The 24,554-nt window shown below is 46.1% G+C and overlaps 1 long non-coding RNA gene across 1 annotated transcript in view; it reads left to right on the forward strand.

The window, feature by feature from the left end:
* LOC141156351 (uncharacterized) overlaps positions 1-23,596 on the forward strand; it is a 64,813-nt gene extending 41,217 nt beyond the window's left edge. Inside the window, exons 2-3 of the long non-coding RNA XR_012247591.1 lie at positions 20,103-20,223; positions 23,232-23,596. This is a non-coding gene — a long non-coding RNA (uncharacterized lncRNA). The remainder of the gene's footprint in view (positions 1-20,102; positions 20,224-23,231) is intronic.
* The last annotated feature ends 958 nt before the right edge of the window (positions 23,597-24,554 follow it).

Genomic DNA, 24,554 nt, shown 5'->3' on the forward strand with positions numbered 1-24,554 from the left:
GTATTAAACCACTTTTAAGGGCTCACAATAAAATGTTCAAAAACGAAGCTGAAACTGCTTTCCTGTGAAATATGTTAAGGAAATTCCTTTCCAGGGTAAAGACTTGTGTATAAGGTAAAATAAATAACCCCCCAAAAAATACTCCTCCACACCTTGGGCTATGTTCACAAGTAGCATTTTTTATGCTTTTTTGCACTTTTGTATTGCTTTCAACCGTGACAAATGCATTCACCAGGAAATGTCATTCTAACATTTTACAATCTTATCTTGCCATGTGCTGTGTGACACATGCATACAGTGCTGAAAAGACATGGGAACAGCATGGGGAAGACCCCTGGAAGCATCTCTGACACCCAGGTCACTGCCTAAAAGTGTGCCAATCAGAAGTCATCCTTGCCGCATCAGAAGATGCAGACTAGCAACTATCCCCGTGCAAGTCCTTGTCCCAGGGCAGTGTTCAATTGTACCTCCCCATTCCTTGAAATGCAAGCGCAAATATGCAGCCAACCACCCTCCCACCCATCCGCAGGCTGCAATACTATACTGCTAGCTTGCACTTGAAATGGGGCCTTTTAGTTTGGAGGAGGCCGAAGCTGGCCACTACCTCATGGCTGCTTCGTCAGCGAGGTATCCAAACTCAATCCCCAGCCACCCGGCGGCCGGGTGTCCATGCTCGGTCCCCAGCTGCCCCACGGCCGGGTGTCCACACACGGTCCCCAGCCATGTGGGGGCGGCCGGGTGTCCATAAACAGTCCCCAGCCGCCCCTATTTCTCCTGTCACCTTCCCACACACTTTTCAAAGCCTGGCCTGCTTTAGGGCAGCTTTGGACGAGCCCACCAGAGAACCAGACTCCTCCGGTGGGCCCTGGCTTCTCCATCAGGGGAGTTAAGAGTGCCAAGGTGAGGAGCATGATGATGATGATAGAAGTTAGCATCTGCTTTGTTTTCTTGGAATGCAAGCGCATGTATGTAGTAGCGGCTAGGCCTGAGGTGGTCAGCATTTTGTCGCATATCCTACCTACTCCAAGGATTGCTGGATGTTTTCCTGCTACTACCCCAGTTCTATGACTCCCGTTAAAACAAAGCTTCAGGTGATAAATGATGGATGAGGTGGTGGCAAAGGAGAAAGAGCAGGAGGAACAGGGACCATTCACATCAATATCAGGCCAGTCAACCACATATGTCTTGTAGGATATGTTTCTGTTACAAAAGGAGCGGTTCGGCTACACAGTTATAGGGCATACAGTGAGTGCAATGCCTACCAAAAATTTCGAGGCACTCCAATGCCCCTTGGAAATGACATGGAGGTCAGAGGGCCTTTACTAAACCATTTTTTCCATTTATAGCAACTGGGTCTCCTGTATACTGTTGGCCTAAGCAGTGAATGGAAGGCTTTCCAAAAATTATGAGGAACTGCAATGCCCCTTGAAACAGACGTGGATTACAGCATACTAAAAACCTTCTACCCATTATTGGGGAGTGGGTCTTCCTTAGTTTTCGCCTTTGCATTGAAAAGCAAAAGCTGACTTAAATTGGGAGGAAATGCAATGCCTGTTGGAAGAGTCGTGGAGGTTAGAGGTAATTAAAAACAACATTTCAAAGCCCCTTGGAAGAGCTGTGGAGTTCAGAGTGGCTTAAGAAGATGCTTTTAATGCCCCTTTGAAGAGACATGGAGGTCACAGTAGCTTAACAAGACGGTTTTAATGCCCCTCAGAAGAGACGTGGAGGTCCCAGTTGCTTAACAAGACGGTTTTAATTCCCTTTGGAAAAGTGGTGGAGGTCACAAAAGCTTAACAAGACGGTTTGAATGCCCCTTGGAAAAGTGGTGGAGGTCGCAGTAGCTTAACAAGACGGTTTGAATGCCCCTTGGAAGAGACGTGGAGGTCCCACTAGCTTAACAAGACGGTTTTAGTGCCCCTAGGTAAAGAGGTGGAGGTCGCAGTATCTTAACAAGACGCTTTTAATGCCCCTCAGAAGAGATGTGGAGGTCTCAGTAGCTTAACAAGACGGTTTTAATGCCCCTTGGAAAAGTGGTGGAGGTCACAGTAGCTTAACAAGAAGCTTTTAATGCCCCTCAAAAGAGACATGGAGGTCCCCGTAGCTTAACAAGATGGTTTTAATGCCCCTTGGAAAAGTGGTGGAGGTCACAGTAGCTTAACAAGACACTTTTAATGTGCCTCAGAAGAGACGTGGAGGTCCCAGTAGCTTAACAAGACGGTTTGAATGCCCCTTGGAAGAGACGTGGAGCTCCTAGTAGCTTAACAAGATGGTTTTAATGCCCCTCGGAAAAGTGGTGGAGGTCGCAGTAGCTTAACAAGATGGTTTTAATGCCCCTTGGAAAAGTGGTGGAAGTCACAGTAGCTTAACAAGATGACTTTATTGCCCCTTACAAGAGCCATACAGTACAGCATCTTAAAAATATTATTCCCATTATTGGGGAGCGCGTCTCCCACAGTCTTTGCTTGTGCCTTCCAAGCAAAATCTGCCAAAAATTAGGACTGAGGAACTTGCAATGCTCCTTACATGAGCCATGCAGTTCAGCATATTACAAACATTATTCCCATTATTGGGGAGTTGGTCTCCCAAAGACTTTGCTTATGCCTTCCAAGCAAAAGCTGCCAAAAATTAGGAGGGAATGCAATGCCCGTTCGAAGAGTCGTGGAGGTTAGAGTTAATTAAAAACAACATTTCAATGCCCATTGGAAGAGCTGTGGAGTTCAGAGTGGTTTACCAAGACGCTTTTAATGCCCATCAGAAGAAACATGGGTGTCCCAGTAGCTTAACTAGATGGTTTTAATGCCCCTTGGAAAAGTGGTGGAGGTCACAGTAGCTTAACAAGACCGTTTTAATGCCCCTTACAAGAGCCATACAGTACAGCATCTTAAAAATGTTATTCCCATTATTGGGGAGTGGGTCTCCCACAGTCTATGCTTATGCCTTCCAAGCAAAAGCTGACAAAAATAAGGACAGAGGAACTTTCAATAATGGCAACACAGACCACGGTCACCCTGGTGGTATAGTGGTGGTGGAGGCTGAGGATAAGGAGAAGAACATAAAACAGCCAAAATGAGGAAGCGTACACCCATGTGTGGGTGTGAAGAGGTGCATGTGAATACACCTCCCAAAATAACACAGTGGATTTGACGTTATGTTACTCTGCTGTCATTTGGGGTGATGAGAAGTCTGGCCCAATCCAGCCCTTGTTCATTTTGATAAGGGTCAGCTTGTCAGCATTGTCAGTTGACAGGCGAGTGCACTTATCAGTTATAATTCCCCCAGCGGCACTAAAAACATGCTCCGATAACACGCTAACGGCAGGGCAGGCCAGGACCTCCAAGGCATACAGAGCGAGTTCATTCCAAGTGTCCAGCTTGGATACCCAATAATTAAAAGGCACAGAGGAATCACGGAGGATGCTGGTACGGTCAGCAAGGTACTCCCTCACCATCTTTTGAAACTTTCCATTCCTTGGGAGAGTACCCCGCGCCTCAGGGTCTGTCCGTAGGGAGGGTCTGAGAAAACTGTCCCAGAACGTTGACAGTGTTCCCCTGCCTCTGGTGGATTGGAGTTGTGTCTCTCTCGCATGTACGCCTTGGTTGGGCAACGATCTGTGACCTTTGCCGCTAGCGTGTTCAGATGGGATTTTTTTTAACTGTTCTGCAGCAAGGGCCTTCTGGTACTGCCCCATTTTTGTAGACCTCTCCACCTCAGGAATAAGAGAGTGAAAGTTCTCCTTGTAGCGGGGGTCTAAAAGTGTCACCAACCAGTAATGACTGTCACCCAACATTTTGACAACGCGAGGGTCACGGTTAAGGCAGCGTAACGTAAAGTCAGCCATGCGTGCCAGACTCGTAACGGGCAAGATTTCCGTGTCCTCACCAAGATGACAACTGACCATGCTCTCCTCCTCCTCCTCCTCCCCCCTGTCCTCAGGCCACTCACCTGAACTGACTGTATGACAGTTGTACAGGTACTACCGTCTACAGCGCATGATACCAGCTCCTGTTCTTCCTCCTCCTCCTCCTCTCCCTCATTGTCCCCCAATGCACGTTGGGATGAGATGAGGCTGGGCTGTGTGTAATCGACCGCTACAGCTTCTTGATCCATCTCATCATACTCTGGCTGCAATGCCTCCTCTTTAATTCTCTGCAGAGAGCGTTGCAAAAGACAGACAAGTGGAATGCTGATGCTAATGATGGCGTCATCGCCACTCACCATCTTGGTGGACTCCTCAAAGTTTGTCAAGATGGTACATATGTCAGACATCCAGGTCCACTCCTGAGGTCTTATGTGTGGAGTCTGACCTGAATATCGACGGCCTTGTTGCAGCTGGTACTCCACAACTGCTCTCTTCTGCTCACAAAACCTTTGCAACATGTGGAGGGTAGAGTTCCAACGTGTGGGGACATCACACACCAGTCGTTCTGACGGAAGCTGCAAAAGCTGCTGCAACACAGCAAGGGCGGCGGAAGCTGTAGCCGACTTGCGAAAATGAGCTGACAGGCGGCGTACTTTGACGAGCAGGTCTGGCAACTCGGGGTACGATTTAAGAAACCGTTGAACCACGAGGTTAAGCACATGAGCCAGGCATGGTACGTGTGTGATCTCGCCTCAGGTTACGGCCATTGTCACACTTGACCATGCCTGGATGTAGGTTCAGTGGTGTCAGCCACAGATCAGCCTGCTCTTTCACAGCTGTCCACAACTTACAAGCAGTGTGAGGTTTCTCACCTAAGCTCATGAGTTTCAGCACAGCCTGTTGCTGCTTGGCGGAGGCAGTACTGCAGTGCTTCCAGCTTGTAACTGATGTGGTGATATCTGAGATGGAGGCTGAACATGAGGAGGAGGAGGATGATGCGCAGAATCTGTACACTGTGGGGGCAACTCTGACTGACATAGGGCCCGCAATCCTCGGTGTGGGGAGGATGTGTTCCGTCCCAAGGTCCGACTGGGTCCCTGCTTCCACTATGTTTACCCAGTTTGCCGTCAGGGAGATATACTGTCCGTGGCCACAAGCACTTGTCCACGTGTCCGTTGTCAGGTGGACTCTCCCAGTAACTGCATTGTTGAGGGAACGGCAGATGTTTTGGGACACGTGCTTGTGTAGGGCGGGGATGGCACACCGGGCAAAATAGTGTCGGCTGGGGACCGAGTACCGAGGGACGGCCACTGCCATAAGGTTGCGGAAGGATTCCGTCTCCACCAGCCTAAAAGGCAGCATTTCCAACGCAAGCAGTCGTGAAATGTGAGAATTTAGGACTGTGTCCTGTGGGGCGTTGGCTGCGAATTTCCGCTTTTGTTCAATGGTCTGGAATATGGACAATTGAACGCTGAGGTGGGACGTGGGCATTGATGCTGTTTCTTGAGAAACTGCCATAACAAGTGAAGACTGAGAGGAGGGGGCATCTTTGCATGGAGAAACTATTACTGTTTTTCTTTACGGAAAAAATACCAAAAGCTGAATAACAGAGATTTTTTACCGTGGAATGGCAAAACCACAGTTATTGTTTACTGGGGTATACCTGACAATTTTAAATAGATATATTTGTGGCTGAACAGTGAGCGACACACTCAAACTGTTTATTTTAGCTAAAAATGGCCCAAAAGTGGATAATACAGATGTTTGAACCGTGGAACTGCAAAACCACACTTCTAATTCTCTGGCCTACACCAGACTATTTTCAACAGATATATTTGTGTCTGAACAATCAGGAGACACTATTACTGTTTTTCTTAATGGCAAAAAATGGCAAAAGCAGGATAATACAGAGATTTGACCCGTGGAACTGCAAAACCACACTTCTATTTCTCTGGCCTACACCAGACTATTTTCAACAGATATATTTGTGTCTGAACAATCAGGAGACACTATTACTGTTTTTCTTAATGGCAAAAAATGGCAAAAGCAGGATAATACAGAGATTTGACCCGTGGAACTGCAAAACCACACTTCTATTTCTCTGGCCTACACCAGACTATTTTCAACAGATATATTTGTGCCTGAACAATCAGGAGACACTATTACTGTTTTTCTTAACGGCAAAAAATGGCAAAAGCAGGATAATACAGAGATTTGACCCGTGGAACTGCAAAACCACACTTCTATTTCTCTGGCCTACACCAGACTATTTTCAACAGATATATTTGTGTCTGAACAATCAGGAGACACTATTACTGTTTTTCTTAACGGCAAAAAATGGCAAAAGCAGGATAATACAGAGATTTGACCCGTGGAACTGCAAAACCACACTTCTATTTCTCTGGCCTACACCAGACTATTTTCAACAGATATATTTGTGTCTGAACAATCAGGAGACACTATTACTGTTTTTCTTAACGGCAAAAAATGGCAAAAGCAGGATAAAACAGAGATTTGACCCGTGGAACTGCAAAACCACACTTCGAATTCTCTGGCCTACACCAGACTATTTTCAACAGATATATTTGTGTCTGAACAATCAGAAGACACTATTACTGTTTTTCTTTACGGCAAAAAATGGCAAAAGCAGGATAATACAGAGATTTGACCCGGGGAACTGCAAAACCACACTTCTATTTCTCGGGCCTATACCAGACTATTTTCAACAGATATATTTGTGTCTGAACAATCAGGAGACACTATTACTGTATTTCTTTATGGCAAAAAAAGCCAAAATCAGGATAATACAGAGATTTGACCCGTGGAACTGCAAAACCACACTTCTATTTCTCGGGCCTACATCAGACTATTTTCAACAGATATATTTGTGTCTGAAAAATCAGGGAGACACTATTAGTTTTTTTACGGCAAAAAATGCCAAAAGCAGGATAATAGAGATTTTTTACCATGGAACAGCAAAACCACAGTTATAATTTACTGGTATATACCAGACTTTTTTAAATATATACTGTATATTTGCAGCTGAACAGTGAGCGACACACTAAAACAGTTTTTTTTTAGATACAAATGGCCCAAAAGTGGATAATACAGAGGTTTGAACCGTGGAACTGCAAAACCACACTTCTATTTCTCTAGCCCACACCAGACTATTTTCAACAGATATATTTGTGTCTGAAAAATCAAAGACACACTTTTTTTTTTTTGGGGGGGGGGGGGCAGCAAAAGGTTAATAAGACGGGTATTTGTACAGTGTGAAGGAGGAAAAAAAAAAAGAGGATTTAGATGAAAAAAAAAGGATTTTTCCTGGCCCCCGAGACCTGGAGTTAAGTCCAGCAATTTCAGCAACAGGAGCACACAGGACTGTAATGCAGCATTTGCTAGTATAACCACTGCGTCTCCTATACAGCTTGCCTGCCTGCCTGCCTGATATCTGCGATGGATATTAGTCCTGAGAAGGACTGTTTGTTTGATCTGGCAGCCTTTACAGACCCTACACTAACTATTTTGCTGTATATATCCCTCCCTAAATCAGAATCGCTGTCCCTACACTGTCTGATCCCAGCCGTCTGTGTCCAATACTCGAGGTGACGCTGTGCGGCCAGCCAATCAATGTAATGCCCTCAACCAACATGGCTGCGGCATTACAGTGACTGGCTGGCAATCCCTGCATGTTCATTGGCTCTGTAAAGAGCGCCAAACGTGCAGGGCGGAGACCCGAGCTCCCGCCCGAGTAACCCAGAAATGCTCGGTGCTCTCCGAACATCCCGAGTAGCGTGATGCTCGGGCGAGTACCGAGCTGTGTCAAGCATGTTCGCTCAACACTATATTTTATACACCAATATTCATGAAGACTGTTTTTTCAGCAAAATTACAATTATTTTAAAAAATGTATTATATCTAACTAGTTGAGTTGCACATTCCTTCCATATGTGGCTAGAATGCAACCATACAAATATATTAAGCAGCAACAGAAGTCCCTGTTTACAATAACGCAATGCCAACAAGCATAAGAGCAAATTGAAATCACCAATAAAAGCAAAAATCTGATGGGAGCCAGTATTAGAAAAGGTTTTCATCTTTATTAGAATACATAAAAACACACAAATAACAGCAAAAACTGAGGTGTGTGTTAGAGTGGTGGACTGTGCTGCTGTGCTCATAGCCATAAAGTCACCAATCACATTTATATTGTGTAATGTGAATAGTGTCATGCGTTTCTGTACATTTAATGTGAAATGTGAACTATGTACTGTGGTTTTAGTGTATATTGTAAATAGACTGTGATATGGGGTAGCATAAGTATTGTTGATATAGTTATGTGAAGTATTATATGCATAGTGCTTGGTAGCAGGATAGAACATGTGATAGCGTGCAGTATAAGGATAGGACATCAGATAAGATAAGATACATTTACTGTTTGGGGCTAGCCCATAGTGGGAGGGGGTTAGTGCTAGTGAAAAGCAGGCACTTCCTGGTAGTGACTCAGATAGGGAATTACAATCATAAGGTCAAGTTCAAGTGCAGTGGGCTGCTATGGCCTGCATGTATCTACCATTTGAGGCAGTGGGAGTTAGTATTAAAATCCTGTGCGGACATTCTGGCAAAGTCAGGGGCAGAAGACCTGGCATAGGGGCTAAAGGGCACATCGTGTCCTCTGGCGTACAGGGGAAGATGGACGCAGAACCATGTGAAGAGAAAGTAACATATCCTGGGTGTCCTGTGGAACTGAACAGGAAATCCCAGGGGCTGACGAAGCCAGTGGGCATAGGGGATAGTCCAGGAGGAAAGATGGTAGGGCTGAAGATGTGTTACACTAAGGAAGTAAGGAACAAGAAGTGTTTTGCCCAATCCTACTTGTCACAATCTGATGAACTTGTACTGTCCAGTAAATGTCTGTTCATTGAAATGAACTTGGTCTCCCCTGAGTTGTGTGTGCTGGTTCCTGACGATGGAGGCCTGGAGACAGCAGAGGCATGTGGCCTACAAGTGAGTGTAAAGTGCCAAACTGAAACGGGACAGCAGCTCGGTCATGACTACCGCTCTCGGCCACGTTACATGTGGACATATCAAAAGATAAAGTTTGTTGAATGATCACATACAATATATATTGTGGTGCCCTGCAAAGACAGGCGTCACAAATATCTGTGAACTCTGATGGTGTGAGAAGTCAGCTCTTCAGCCATTTTTACATACAGGGCCGGCGTCAGCACCCGGTGCACCCGGGCAAGTACCGGGGCCCTGAGCAGGCGGGGGGCCCACTTGCAGTCGGGCACCCCGCCGGGCTATGGGCGGAGGAGAGCGGTACCAGTGCCCGCCCTTCTCCCCCGCTTGCTTGGGGCCCCGGCAGCCGGATACTTACCTCTCCCCGTGCCTCCGCAGATCCGCTGTCTTCCTGCTGTGCGCTCCCTGTGATGTCTCAGGTCAGAGGATGTGATGATGTCTTTCCACCGCGCCCTCCCCTGAGCCATCACAGGCAGCGCAGAGCGGGATGACGCCGGTGTCACTGGAGTACGGACCTGAGCAGCGGCAGCAGGTGAGGAGGAGTGAGGTGAGTATTTTATTTTATTTTTTTTTTTATGTATGGAGGCATGAGGCATATTATGGGGTGGTGACATCCTGCATGGGGCATAATATGGGGGGGTGAAATCCTGCATGGGGCATTATAAAGAGGGGGGTGACATCTTGCATGGGGCATTATAAAGAGAGGGGGATTATATCCTGCATGGGGCATTATAAAGAGAGGGGGTGACTTCCTGCATGGGGCATTATAAAGAGGGGGGGTGACATCCTGCATGGGGCATTATAAAGAGGGAGTGGTGACATCCTGCATGGGGCATTATAGACAGAGGGGGTGACAACCTTCATGGGGCATTATAAAGAGAGGGGGTGACATCCTGCATGGGGCATTATAAAGAGGGGGGTGACATCCTGCATGGGGCATTATATGAGGGGAAAGGGAAATCCTGCATGGGGCATTATATGGGGGGAAAGGGACATCCTGCACAGGGCATTATGTGGGGGGAACAGCCTGCATGGAGCATTATATGGGGGCCAGTATCCTTTATGGAGCATTATAAGGGGACAAGTATCCTGTATGGAGCATTATATGGGGGCCAGTATACTGTACAGAGCGTTTTATGGGGGCCAGTATTCTGTATGGAGCGTTATATGGGGGCCAGTATTCTGTATAGAGCGTTATATGGGGGCCAGTATTCCGTATGGAGCGTTATATGGGGGCCAGTATTCTGTATGGAGAATTTTATGGGGGCCAGTCTCCTGTATGCAGCATTTTATGGGGGCCAGTATACTGTGTGGAGCGATTCACCGGTTTCTGAGCTATTGTAGAATTTACAATAGATATCACTCATGTAATGTAAGAAGAGAAATCTTTGGCCTTGTACTATATCTATATTTCTCTGCGGTATCTGTGCATCATGAATGGTGGTATGTGTTAAAGGGGCCCACTGAAACTCTTTTGCTCGGCACCCAGGAAAACCTGGAGCCAGCCCTGTTTACACACACACATGTAATTAGTGTAAGGTCTATTGTGAAGTCTGGTGGGTAGAAGTCCCCCCGCAGGAGAACTACTGAGCCCAGGAGAAACAACCCTGCGCCTTTGGGATTGAGTAGTGTTAGAGATCAAGGAGGCCAGCCAGTGCTTTTGCTGTGGTCGTTGTTGGGACAACAGCGAAATTCGTGCAGCTGCATGGGACATACTGTAGTGCCTTGTGCGGTTCAAAAAGTGCCCTACTGCCAGACGACGTCAGTTAGGGATTATAGGAGGGATGTCTATGGAGGATCCTTAGTTGGCAGTGGTGGGAAGAGAGCTGAGGTACTTTCCTGTAAACTTGAGGTGCCTTGGATGCCAAGGTCCAGGTTGAGGGGAGAAGTTTTAGTGCACGTATAGTGCTATATGCAGCGGGAGTGAGACGAGCTGCTACACATTGTCGGAAAAGAGCTGGATTCATCACACCATGAAGGGCTGTTGGCTCAGTGTACTGAATAACTGTGGAGAGCTGTAATCATCATCATTATCATCCTCATCATCATCAACTGCTCCAGTAAAAGTTTTTCTTCCTGTTGCACATGAGGTCTGGAAATTACTTATTGATACAGGCTGATCCTGCATCCCTTCCTCAACTTTCCCCTTTTTTATTCTGCTGAGGATGGCCCGCCGTCCACCAAGACCATGGTGACCATTGGCTGTCATTATGCTCCTGCTCGGTGGAGGCCAACACAGACAATATGACAGAAATAATGCCGATACAAAAATAATTATCTAGCAAGTTCAAATCAAAGTGCATTAAGTGCCATAGGCGGGCAAAGGGACAAAAAGCCAATAATAGAAACCATATCTAAAGTTGAACTCAACAAATCTAGACTAGAAACCCCGGCAATAGTGTTGAGCGAGCACTAATATGCTCGGGTGCTCGAAGCTCGGGCCGAGCTCACTGTGATACTCGGGTGCTCGACCCGAGCAACGAGCCCAATGTTAGTCTATGGGAGACCCTAGCATTTTTGCGGCGGCACCCCAGGCAGTCTGTAGAACGCCAAAAAAGTGCCCAAAATGATAGTGACAGTATTCAAATGACATGGGGACAGCATGGGCATCGGCCCAGAAAGCATTTATGACCCCCAGGTCACTGCTGTCAACAACGTGGTCAGAGGTATTAAACCACTTTTACTGGCTCACAATAAAACGTTCAAAAACGAAGCTGAAACGGTTTTCCTGTGAAATATGTTAAGGAACTTCTTTTCCAGGGTAAAGACTTGTGTATAAGGTAAAATAAAGAACCAAAAACAAAAATACTCATCCACACCTAGGGCTATGATCACAAGTAGCATTTTTTATGCGTTTTTGCACTTTTGTATTGCTTTCAACCGTGACAAATGCATTCACCGGGAAATGTCATTTTAACATTTTACAATCTTATCTTGCCATGTGCTGTGTGACACATGCATACAGTGCTGAAAAGACATGGGAACAGCATGGGGAAGACACCTGGAAGCATCTCTGATACCCAGGTCACTGCCTAAAAGTGTGCCCATCAGAAGTGATCCTTGCCGCATCAGAAGATGCAGACTTGCAACTATCTCCGTGCAAGTCCTTGTCCCAGGGCAGTGTTCAATTCTACCTCCCCCATTCCTTGCAATGTAAGCGCAAGTATGCAGCCTGCCACCCACCCACCCCCAGGCTGCAATACCATACTGCTAGCTTGCACTTGAAATGGGGCCTTTTAGTTTGGAGGAGGCTGAAGCTGGCCACTACCTCATGGCTGCTTCATCAGCGAGGCATCCATACTCAGTCCCAAGCCGCCCAGCGGCCGGGTGTCCATGCTCAGTCCCCAGTCACCAGGGGGCGACCGGGTGTCCATACTCGGTCCCCAGCCGCCCTGCGGCCGGGTGTCCACACACGATCCCCAGCCGCCTGGGGGGGCCGGGTGTCCATAAACGGTCCCCAGCCGTTTCTCCTGTCAACTTCCCCCACACTTTTCTTAGCCTGGCCTGCTTTAGGGCAGCATTGGACGAGCCCACCAGAGAACCAGACCCCTCCTGTGGGCCCTGGCTTCTCCATCAGGGGAGTTGAGAGTGCCAAGGTGAGGAGCATGATGATGATGATATAAGTTAGCATCTGCTTTGTTTTCGTGGAATGCAAGCGTAAGTGTGCAACCTGCCACCCACCCACCCCCAGGCTGCAATACCATACTGCTAGCTTGCTTGCACTTGAAATTGGGCCTTTTAGGCATGTGGAGGCAGACGCCGGCCTCCTTGTCATGGCTGCATCGGCGGCCTGGTATCCATACTCAGTCCCCAGCCGCCCGGCGGCCGGGTGTCCACGCACGGTCCCCAGCCGCCAGGGGGCGGCCGGGTGTCCATACTCTGTCGCCAGCCGCCCCGCGGCCGGGTGTCCACACACGGTCCCCAGCTGCCTGGGGGCGGCCAGGTGTCCATAAATGGTCCCCAGCCACCCCTATTTCTCCTGTCAACTTCCCGCACACTTTTCTTAGCCTGGCCTGCTTTAGGGCAGCATTGAACGAGCCCACCAGAGAACCACACTCCTCCGGTGGGCCCTGGCTTCTCCATCAGGGGTGTTGAGAGTGCCAAGTTGAGGAGCATGATGATGATGATAGAAGTTAGCATCTGCTTTGTTTTCTTGAAATGCAAGCGCATGTATGTAGTAGCGGCTAGGCCTGAGGTGGTCAGCGTTTTGGCGCATATCCTACCTCCTCCGAGGATTGCTGGATGCTTTCCTGCTACTACCCCAGTTCTATGACTCCCGTTAAAACAAAGCTTCAGGTGATGAATGATGGACGAGGTGGTGGCAAAGTAGAAAGAGCAGGAGGAACAGGGACCATTCACATCAATGTCAGACCAGTCAACCACACATGTCTTATAGGATATGTTTCTGTACCAAAAGGAGCAATTCGGCTACACAGTTATAGGGCATACAGTGAGTGCAATGCCTACCAAAAATTTCAAGGCACTCTAATGCCCCTTGGAAGTGACAAGGAGGTCAGAGGGCCTTAACTAAACCTTTTTTTCCAATTATAGCAACTGGGTCTCCTGTGCACTGTTGGCCTAAGCAGTGGATGGAAGGCTTTCCAAAAATTATGAGGAACTGCAATGTCCCTTGAAACAAACGTTGATCACTGCATACTAAAAACCTTCTACCCATTATTGGGGAGCTGGTCTCCCTTAGTGTTCGCCTATGCATTGAAAAGCAAAAGCTGACTAAAATTAGGATAGAGTCGTGGAGGTTACAGTTAAGTAAAAACAACATTTCAATGCCCCATAGAAGTGCTGTGGAGTTCAGAGTGGTCTAACAAGACAGTTTTAATGCCCCTTGGAAGAGACGTGGAGGTTGCAGTAGTTTAAAAAGATGGTTTTAATGCCCCTTGGAAGAATGGTGGAGGTCACAGTGGAATTAAAAAGACAATATCAATGCCCCTTGGAAAAGTGGTGGAGGTTGCAGTAGCTTAACAAGACGGTTTTAATGCCCCTTGGAAGAGACGTGGAGGTCGCAGTAGCTTAAAAAGACGGTATAAATGCCCCTTGGAAAAGTGGTGGAGGTCGCAGTAGCTTAACAAGACGGTTTTAATGCCCCTTGGAAGAGACGTGGAGGTCGAAGTAGCTCAACAAGTCGCTTTTAATGCTCCTTGGAAAAGTGGTGGAGGTCGCAGTAGCTTAACAAGACGGTTTTAATACCCCTTGGAAAAGTGGTGGAGGTCGCAGTAGCTTAACAAGAAGGTTCTAATGCCCCTTGGAAGAATGGTGGAGGTCACAGTGGAATAAAAAGACAATATCAATGCCACTTGGAAAAGTGGTGGAGGTCGCAGTAGATTAACAAGACAGTTTTAATGCCCCTTGGAAGAATGGTGGAGGTCGGAGTGGAAAAAAAAGACAATATCAATTCCCCTTGGAAAAGTGGTGGAGGTCGCAGTAGCTTAACAAGATGGTTTTAATGCTCCTTGGAAGAATGGTGGAGGTTGCAGTGGAATAAAAAGACAATATCAATGCCCCTTGGAAAAGTGGTGGAGGTCGCAGTAGCTTAACAAAACGGTTTTAATGTCCCTTGGAAGAGACGTGGAGTTCAGAGTAGCTTAACAAGATGGTTTTCATGCCCCTTACAAGAGCCATGCAGTACAGCATATTAAAAACATTATTCTCATTATTGGCGAGTGGGTCTCCCATAGTCTTTGCCTATGCCTTCCAAGCAAAAGCTGCCAAAAATTAGGACGAAGGAACTTGCAATAATGGCAACATGGACCACGGTCACCCTGGTGGTATAGTTGTGGTGGAGGCTGAGGATTAGGAGAAGAGCAAAATACAGCCGAAATGAGGAAGCGCATACCCATGTGTGGGTGTGAAGTGGTTCAGGGGAATACACCTCCCGAATTAACACAGTGGATTTGACTTTAAGCTACTCTGCTATCATTTGATGGTGAAGAGATGTCTGGCCCAATCCAGCCCTTGTTCATTTTGATAAGGGTCAGCTTGTCAGCATTGTCAGTTGTCCGGCGAGTGTGCTTATCGGTTATAATTCCACCAATGGCACTAAAAACACGCTCCTATAACACGCTAGCGGCAGGGCAGGCCAGGACCTCCAAGGCGTACAGAGCGAGTTCATTCCCAGTGTCCAGCTTGGATACCCAAGAATTAAAAGGCACTGAGGAGTCACGGAGGATCCTGGTACGGTCGGCAAGGTACTCCCTCACCATCTTTTGAAACGTTCCACTCCTTGTGAGAGTACCCCGCGCCTCAGGACCTGTAAGCTGGGCGGGTCTCAGAAAACAGTCCCAGAATGTTGACAGTGTTCCCCTGCCTCTGGTGGATTGGAGTTGTGTCTCTCTCGCCTGTACGCCTTGGTTGGTCAACGAACTGTGACCTCCGCCGCTAGCATGTTCAGATGGGAATTTTTTTAACAGTTCTGCAGCAAGGGCCTTCTGGTACTGCCCCATTTTTGTAGACCTCTGAACCTCAGGAACAAGAGAGTGAAAGTTCTCCTTGTAGCGGGGGTCTAAAAGTGTCACCAACCAGTAATGACTGTCATCCAACATTTTGACAACGCCATTAAGGTTCGGTTAAGGCAGTGTAACATATAGTCAGCCATGCGTGCCCGACTTGTAATGGGCAAGACTTCCGTGTCATCACCAAGATGACGATTGACCATGCTCTCCTCCTCCTTCTCTTTCTCCTTCCCCCTGTCCTCACGCTACCCACACTGAACCGACTGTATGACAGATGTACAGGTACTACCATCTACAGCGCATGATTCCAGCTCCTGTTATTCCTCCTCCTCCTCCTCCTCCTCTCCCTCATTTTCCCCCAATGCACGTTGGGATGAGATGAGGCTGGGCTGCGTGTAATCGACCGCTACGGCTTCTTGATCCATCTCATCATGCTCTGGCTGCAATGCCTACTCTTTAATTATCTGCAGAGAGCGTTGGAAAAGATAGGCAAGTGGGATGCTGACGCTAATGATGGCGTCATCACCACTCACCATCTTGGTGGACTCCTCAAAGTTTGTCAGGATGGTAAATATGTCAGACATCCTGGTCCACTACTGAGCTCTTATGTGTGGAGTCTGACCTGAATATCGACGGCCTTGTTGCAGCTGGTACTCCACAACTGCTCTCTTCTGCACACAAATCCTTTGCAACATGTGGAGGGTAGAGTTCCAACGTGTGGGGACATCACACACCACTCGGTGTGACGGAAGCTGCAAAAGCTGCTGCAACACAGCAAGGGCGGCGGAAGCTGTAGCCGACTTGCAAAAATGAGCTGACAGTCGGCGTACTTTGACGAGCAGATCTGGCAACTCGGGATACGTTTTAAGAAACCGCTGAACCACGAGGTTAAGCACTTGAGCCAGGCATGGTACGTGTGTGATCTCGCCTAGCCTCAGAGCAGCCACCAGGTTGCGGCCATTGTCACACACGACCATGCCTGGATGTAGGTTCAGCGGTCTCAGCCACAGATCTGCCTGCTCTTTCACAGCTGTCCACAACTCACAAGCGGTGTGAGGTTTATCACCTAAGCTTATGAGTTTCAGCACAGCCTGTTGCCGCTTGGCTGAGGCAGTACTGCAGTGCTTCCAGCTTGTAACTGATGTGGTAATATCTGAGATGGAGACTCAACATGAGGAGGAAGATGATGCACAGGAGCTGTACACTGTTGGGGCAACTCTGACTGACATAGGGCCCGCAATCCTCGTGTGGGTAGGATTTGTTCCATCCCAAGGTCTGACTGGGTCCCGGCTTCCGCTATGTTTACTCAGAGTGCCATCAGGGAGATGTACCGTCCCTGGCCACAAGCACTTGTCCACGTGTCCGTTGTCAGGTGGACTCTCCCAGTAACTGCATTGTTGAGGGCACGGTAGATGTTTTGGGACACGTGCTTGTGTAGTGCGGGGATGGCACACCGGGCAAAATAGTATCGGCTGGGGACCGAGTACCGATGGACTGCCACCGCCATAAGGTTGCGGAAGGATTCCGTCTCCACCAGCCTAAAAGGCAGCATTTCCAATGCAAGCAGTCATGAAATGTGCGAATTTAAGACTGTGGCCTGTGGGGCGTTTGCTGCAAATTTGCTCTTTCGTTCAAAGTTCTGGGATATGGACAATTGAACACTGCGGTGGGACGTGGACGTGGACGTTAATGCTGTTTCTTGAGAAACTTCCATAACAAGTGAAGACTGAGAGGAGGGGGCATCTTTACATGCAGTATGGACAGGGGATTGCCTTGCACGCACAACAGGGGGTTCTATTACACGCCCAACAGTGGACGAAGCAGTGGTGACACCCGCTGACACTGGTCGTGGACCATGGGGTTTGCCCCACAAAGTCGGGTGCTTTGCTGACATGTGCCTGATCATGCTGGTGGTGGTCAGGCTGGTAGTTTTGTCACCCCTGCTGATTCTGGCATGGCAAGTGGTACAAATGGCCTTTTTGAGGTTATCAGCAGAGTCTTTAAAAAAATTCCAGACTCTGGAAGCCCTACCGGTTGTCCTGGCAACGTCCCTCGTGTTGGTGTTACGGGAAACTGTTGCCCGACTTCTGTGTGCGGCCACCACACTGCTTCTTCCTGCCTGTTGGGGTACTCTGCCTCCCTCCCCCTGTGTGCTGCTGGCCTCGCTCTGCGTGTCCTCCTGCCACATTGGGTCAGTTACTAGATCATCCTCCACCTCCTCCTCTTCCACTTGCACACCACGATCCTCCTCCTCACTTCGTGGCAATTGTGTCTCGTCATCGTCCACCTCTTGTGACAAATTGCCAGCGTCGACTTCCTGTGGCCGTGGCTGTTCAAATATTTGGGCATCGCTACATGGGATCTCCTCCTCCACCACTTCAAGCAGAGCAGGCAAGGGGCACAAATATGAAAATGGACCAGTGAACAGCTCTTCAGAGTTTCCAAGTGTGGGATCAGTTGCTGTCTGACGACACTTGGCATGGTGGGAGGTAGGAGCAGCAGGGAGAGGAGGAGTATGCGGTCGAGACTCACGGCTACTAAAACTTGACCATGTGGAAGACAGACCGGAGGTGGTGGTGCCCAGGTAACTGGAAGTATTATCTGCTATCCAATTAATGACCTGTTCACACTGATCAGTTCGCAATACTGGTGTTGTAGTGTGCTTCCCTAGTAATTTGGTCAAGAAGTGGGAGCGAGAAGGTGGCTGTTGGTTGTGGCGCATTTTCACCTTGGCCACGGCCCCGTCCTTTACACGCACCATCTCCGGAACATCCAGTTCCACGTCCCTTGCCACGCGCCTTGCCCATTGTTAATGAAGTAAAATAGCTTACACTCGCACTATCAATGGAAAAAGGGTAATAAAAAGGAGATTAGAACTGTGGAATAGGAAAACCACAGTTCTATTTCTCTGGCCTACTCCTGACTCTTTTAATCAGATACATTGGTGTCTGACCAGTCAGGGAGACACTATTACAGTTTTTTTTTACGGCAAAAAATGCCAAAAGCAGTATAATACAGAGATTTGACTCGTGGAACTGTAAAATCACAGTTCTATTTATCTGGCCTACACCAGACTCTTAAACAAATATATTGGTGTCTGACCAGTCAGGGAGACACTATTACGGTTTTTTTTACGGCAAAAAATGCCAAAAGCAGGATAATACAGAGATTTGACCCGTGGAACTGCAAAACCATAGTTCTATTTCTCTGGCCAACACCAGACTCTTTTAAACAGATGTATTGGTGTCTGACCAGTCAGGGAGACACTATTACAGTTTTTTTTACGGCAAAAAATGCCAAAAGCAGGATAATACAGAGAACTGACCCATGGAACTGCAAAACCACAGTTCTGTTTCTCTGGCCTACAACCAGACTCTTTTAAACAGATATATTGGTGTTTGAACAGTCACAGACTCACTAAATTTTTTTTGGGGGGGGGAATTCCAAAAGGTTAATAAGACGCTTATTTGTACTGTCTGACTGGGGGAAAAAAAAGGATTTTTCCTGGCCCCTGAGACCAGGGTATATATAAGTCTAGCAATTTGACCAACAGGAGCACACAGTACTGTAATGCAGTGTTTGCTGGTATAACCACTGCGTCTCCTATACAGCCTGCCTGCCTGCCTGATATCTGGGATGGATATTAGTCCTGAGAAGGACTGTTTGTTTGATTTGGCAGGCTTTAGAGACCCTACACTACCTATTTCGCACTTTATATCTCTCCCTAACTCAGCAGCACTGACACTACACTGTCTGATCCGGAGTGACTGTGTTCAAGATGGCGGCTCCCGGTTTTAAATACTCTAGGTGACGCTGTGCGGCCATCCAATCACTGTAATGCCCACAAACAACATGGCTGCGGCTTTCCAGTGACTTGTTGGCAATCACTGCATGTTCATTGGTTCTGTAAAGAGCGCCAAACGAGCAGGGCGGAGACCCAAGCTCCCGCCCGAGTAACCCGGAAATGCTCGATGCTCGTCGAACATCCCGAGTAGTGAGATGCTCGAACGAGTACCGAGCAGTGTCGAGCGTGCTCGCTCAACACTACCCGGCAACAATAGAAAATGAAAAAATTGTTTACACTGAATTTGGGCTTTGCTGAATGCTTTCTCCCTGGAAAAAGCAGGAATCATGTCAGATAAAGAGGTACAAGAATGCACTATTGACAGCCGTATAAACCACAGCTAAAGTGTTACCACGTGAATCTGTGAAATAGCGTGGGTTGAGGAGGATTTTTGGTTTTCTTGTTTTAGCAGGAGTCTATAATCTGGTTTCATCTGGTTACAAAAAATGGAGTGATAGCATGAAGTAACAAGATAAAGAGTAGCAGTTTCAATTTATAGTCACAGAAAGGAACACAATTAAGCTTTGGCTTTGAAAGTAATAATCATTATTTGCTATTCATCCCTTTGCCCCTCTTTTAGCATCTATTGCATTTAGGCTTGTATCTGCTACTTTTAAAAAAAATACTGGAGTAGAGCTTTAACTCCCTCCTAATATTTGTTTCTGAAAGTGCTGTTCTTCCAAATAACACTTTATTTATAAGAATCACTTTGCATTCTCTCTACATCAATTCACAGCATAATGGAGCAATGAATACAATACAATAAAACACTATAACACTTTTCACTGGATGCCATCTTATTTTCCACTCCATTGCACATGTACAGTATATTGTACCTTATGAACTAACTGGACAGAGATTTCAACCACCCCTGAAATTCTAGATGCTAACCTTTCGTTTTCTTGCACAGACTCCTCCCGGGCTTCATCAAAGCCGGACGTCCCGGGAATTTCAGTGCAAGCAGCGACAAGCTGAAGATGCAACGAGGACCGGATGAGTGACAAGGAGGGGCTGAAGAGGTGAGCGATAAGGTGAATATAAGGATTTTTCAAATATTTTGATGACTTTTTATGATTAAGAAAAATGGTTTGCAGTGGCCACCATCTTGCTAAATCGTCAAATTACAAAAAACATTAGTATTTTGGGGAATAAAATTAAATTGTACTCAAGATTATTCGCTGTTATTGTGCCACCCATCTTCATCTTTTGCTTTGATTCATGTGGAATCAATGTAGCACAGCTGCTCTGTTACAAGTAAATAAGCAGCCATGCTATATAAACGACTTTGGTTTCCTACGATTATAGTGTAGCATGCCACACAGGTCAAGATAAGAAATTCTACATCTTAAGTTTAAAAAGATAACATGCAAATTGCCTGTAGCTGCCCCTAGAAAAGGTATGTCTGATTAACGTACTTACTGAGAGAGAAATGTAGCTTACCTGCATATATAGTGGTAATCTGTAGGTAATTAGCATTTAAACCATGCCTGGATCATTAACTGGAAGTGCGGCTACAGAGAGAAAATTAAGTCATATTCTCCCTGCAGCCGCTCACTTCATAACATTTGTTGAAGTACAGTGTGCCGTTCCAGTCACCACTCTCTCCACAGTGACAGCTCTGTAATCACTGTCTGGCAGTGTGACTGACAGTCTGCTCTGCACACACATGTTGCACACATAGGATGCAGAGCAGGCTGTCAGTCACTGTGTAGTGAGTTGTGCCAGTTACAGACCCCCAAACTGCTCGTGATGACAGGTCCCCTTTATTATAAATCAGAACGAACTTAACTCCTATGGTTCATCTAGTGGGATCTGCAGGCAGCCAGTGTGTTATCTCTTTAATTTATGTCTATGAAAGCGATTTAGAGAAATACAACTCTTTGATTATTTTGATGCTTTGTATATGCCATGTGTCCAAAAACTGTGCTGACATATTGATCAATGTGGTTTAAGAAAGACCGCTGTTAAAATTGCTTTCATTGTTAATGGTTGTGAGATAAACTGACATTTTCCTGCATAACCACAGGGTCATTACCAATGAAAGAGCAATGCTGGCACGATTTTAGCCCCATCGCAGCTGCACGTTATCTTAAAGGCACAGCCTAATGGTATAATAATAAAATATCGAGCAAAGACATTAGGACTAGTGATGAGCGAGCATGCTCATTGCTCGAGATTTACGAGCATGCTCGGGTGAGCACCTATTATCTTCAGCGTGCTCAGGCGTTAAGTTTTCGTCGTTCAGTAAACATGATTTGCGACAGTTTGACAGCTTTTATACATGTGAGGAATGCTGGAAAAACAGGCATTCGTCACATATATTAAAGCTGTCAAACAGTCGCAAATCATGTTCATGGAGCGACGAAACCTTAACGCTCGAGCACGCTGAAGATAACAGGTGCTCACCCGATCATGCTCGTAAATGTCGAGCAACGAGCATGCTCGATCATCACTAATTAGGACATAAAAAATGACAATAAAAGGTGGACAAATGAAGATAAAATTGTTTTCTGTAGAAAAGGTAATTTTTCCCATGTGGCATTGCCTTTAAAATGTAACCATCATTTTCATTGTTATCTCATAAATCAATAGTACATATGAAAATAAGAAACGTTGTAGTATATCTTATCAGAAAAATTTGCTTCCTTCTCCTTCTGGACTGATCTTTCCTCTCTCTTCAAGAGTAGAAATCTGCAAAATCTGAATTCAGGGAAAACAAACTTTCCCATTATTGAGATAGGAGATGACAGTTGGTGATTTTAAAATTCTATGAAGAGAGGAGGAGCTAGTGGCTTATGTTCTCCATAAACGATAGTTACAGTTCTCCATGGAATGTTATAAGTACTTTCTGCCAATTCTCATCTCAGTAATGAGAAAATCTGTATTCACTGAATTTTACTTTAAAATTGAGAATATTGTGGATAAATGATCAGTCTAGGAAGAGAAACACGCCAATTTCTCTGATAAGATATATTACAAAGTTATTTATTTTTATGTGTATTATTGGTTTATGAAATAAAAAATTAACATGCCAGTTACTTTATAACCCCTTCATAACATGCGCCGTATATGTATGTGCATGTGTCTCCCTCTTTTGTGGGGGCTCCGGCAATGAGTCCGTACCTTTCTGGGCACATGACAGCTGGGTGGAATCACGATCGTGGGTGGAATCACGATCCACTCGTGGCTGTTAGCATGTTAAATGCTGCTGTCAAACTCCGACAACGGCAATTAGCATGGCCGCGCTTTAAGCACGTCGCAAACCGCACCTTTAGGCGTGCACATGAAATGATCACGGGTCACCGATGAGTTGGCATGACAACCTGGGGTCTGCCGGAGACCCCTGTGGTAGTCAGCACCCAAAGCAGATGAGCACTTTTGTTACACATAGCAAGGCTGAAGCGCTGCTATGTGTAACACAGGCAATCGGATGATTGCAGCTTCTAGTCTCCTATGGAGACTACTTAAGCAAGTAAAAATAACAAAAATAGTTTTTAAAAATATTTAAAAAATATACATATATAAAAGTTCAAATCATCCACATATTTGGTATCGCTCGCATTCAGAATTGCCCGATCTATCAATATATAAAAAAAATGAATTCGATCGATAAATGGTGTAATGAGAAAAAAATCAAAATGTCAGAATTAAGGTTTTTTTATTCTCCGCAACATTGAAATAAAATGAAATAAATGGCGATCAAAACATCGTATCCACACCAAAATGGTATCAGTAAAAACATCAGCTCAGCACGTAAAAAATAAGCCCTCAATCAGCCCCAGATCACGAAAAATGGAGATTCAACAGGTCTCAGAAAATGGAAGCCATTTTTTTTTACAAACTTTGGATTTTTTTTTCATTACTTAAATAAAAAAGAACCTATACATGTTTGATATCCGTGAACTCGTAATGACCTGTAGAATTATAATGGCAGGTCAGTATTAGTATTTAGAAAACGTGGTAAAAAAAAAAGCAATTGTGGAATTGCACTTCTTTTTTGAAATTTCACCGCACTTTGAATTTTTCTACTGTTTTCCAGTACACTATATGGTGAAAAACAATGACGTCGTTCAAAAGTACAACTTGTCCCGCAAAAGAAAAAGCTCGCACATGGCCATATTGATGGAGAAATATAAAAAAGTTATGGCTAAGGGAAGAACAGGAGAAAAAAAAAGAAAGCACAAAAACAGAAAAGGGCCACAGCGTGTCTTCATACAGCAGCTGGATGTCTACATGAAGAACCAGGACATCTACTCCACTCTAATTATACATATGTTATTTTCTTCTCATTAAATATGCAAGTGATATGCTGCACATTTTTCTAGTGCTGTTCACAATTTATCTTCCACGCCAAAGGTATTTAGTTCCTCCTTCCTTGGCAGTGGCATGGTTGTTGATTCTAGCAAGTGGTAGTACTGAGCTGTTCACACAATGTTCTTGCATCTGTTGCAGCCTGAACTGGTCTGCGAGTAAATTTAATTTTTTGTCAACATCTGCCCTTTAGTATTTAAGCCTGGCAGAGAGCTGAAATCTGTTCTCGTCCATATGACATGCAATTGAATTTTCAAGCAATACAGCTAATGCATAATGCCTTAAACTACGTCCATATGGTCACTTTGAGGCGAGAATGCTTGAACCTACATTACTATGGACCTGAACGCAAGGTCATCCTTTCAGCATAGCAGATTTTTTACTTTGTGATAAATGGGTTTATAAAGAATATAATTATAATATCTTACAGCAGTAAGTTTCCTTTAATAGGATTTTATTTATAGAGCATTAAGAGTAGTTTACTCCAGTTCTAGGAACTAGACATCTCAGCCTGTAAAAAATGTGTGGAATTAAAGAAAAAACTGTGTGGACTATGGAAATAATACCAAATTCATTGTATTTTAACTAACCTCTAGGGGACTTACCCCATTGTCCAATTGCTTGTGACAAGCCCAGGGGATGGGGGATGACTCGGTTACCGGGGTCTTTAGCCTTAAGGAGGTCGCGGTGGTCGGCTCCCGGGCCCGTACTCTGGGGTCTCTCTTTAAAAAGGCGTTGATAGTTATCAAGTTTATAAAAGTTTGTGACGCCACCTATGGTTTCTGATGATATTCACCAGCGCTGCGCAGTCCACTGAGGCCGGTGATAAGGCAGCTAGATGGTATGGCTCCCCACAGGTGGAGCTAGGCCTCAGGGCAGGGTACGGACGGGGTATGCAGGACGGAGAGACTCAGCCGGGTCAGAGCAAGAACAGGGACGGACACAATAGTCACTTCAGTACCTTTTACTGATGGAAATTCAGGCACTCCCCGGAGCACTGTAGGGTGAAGGGTATATGTCCGGATCCTCCCCAATGAGCGGGTTTTGGGCC

This window comes from Phyllobates terribilis, unplaced genomic scaffold (genome assembly GCF_046119375.1).
Source record: "Phyllobates terribilis strain yellow unplaced genomic scaffold, ASM4611937v1 Scaffold_8__6_contigs__length_399053987, whole genome shotgun sequence".
In the NCBI taxonomy this organism is placed as follows: domain Eukaryota; kingdom Metazoa; phylum Chordata; class Amphibia; order Anura; family Dendrobatidae; genus Phyllobates; species Phyllobates terribilis.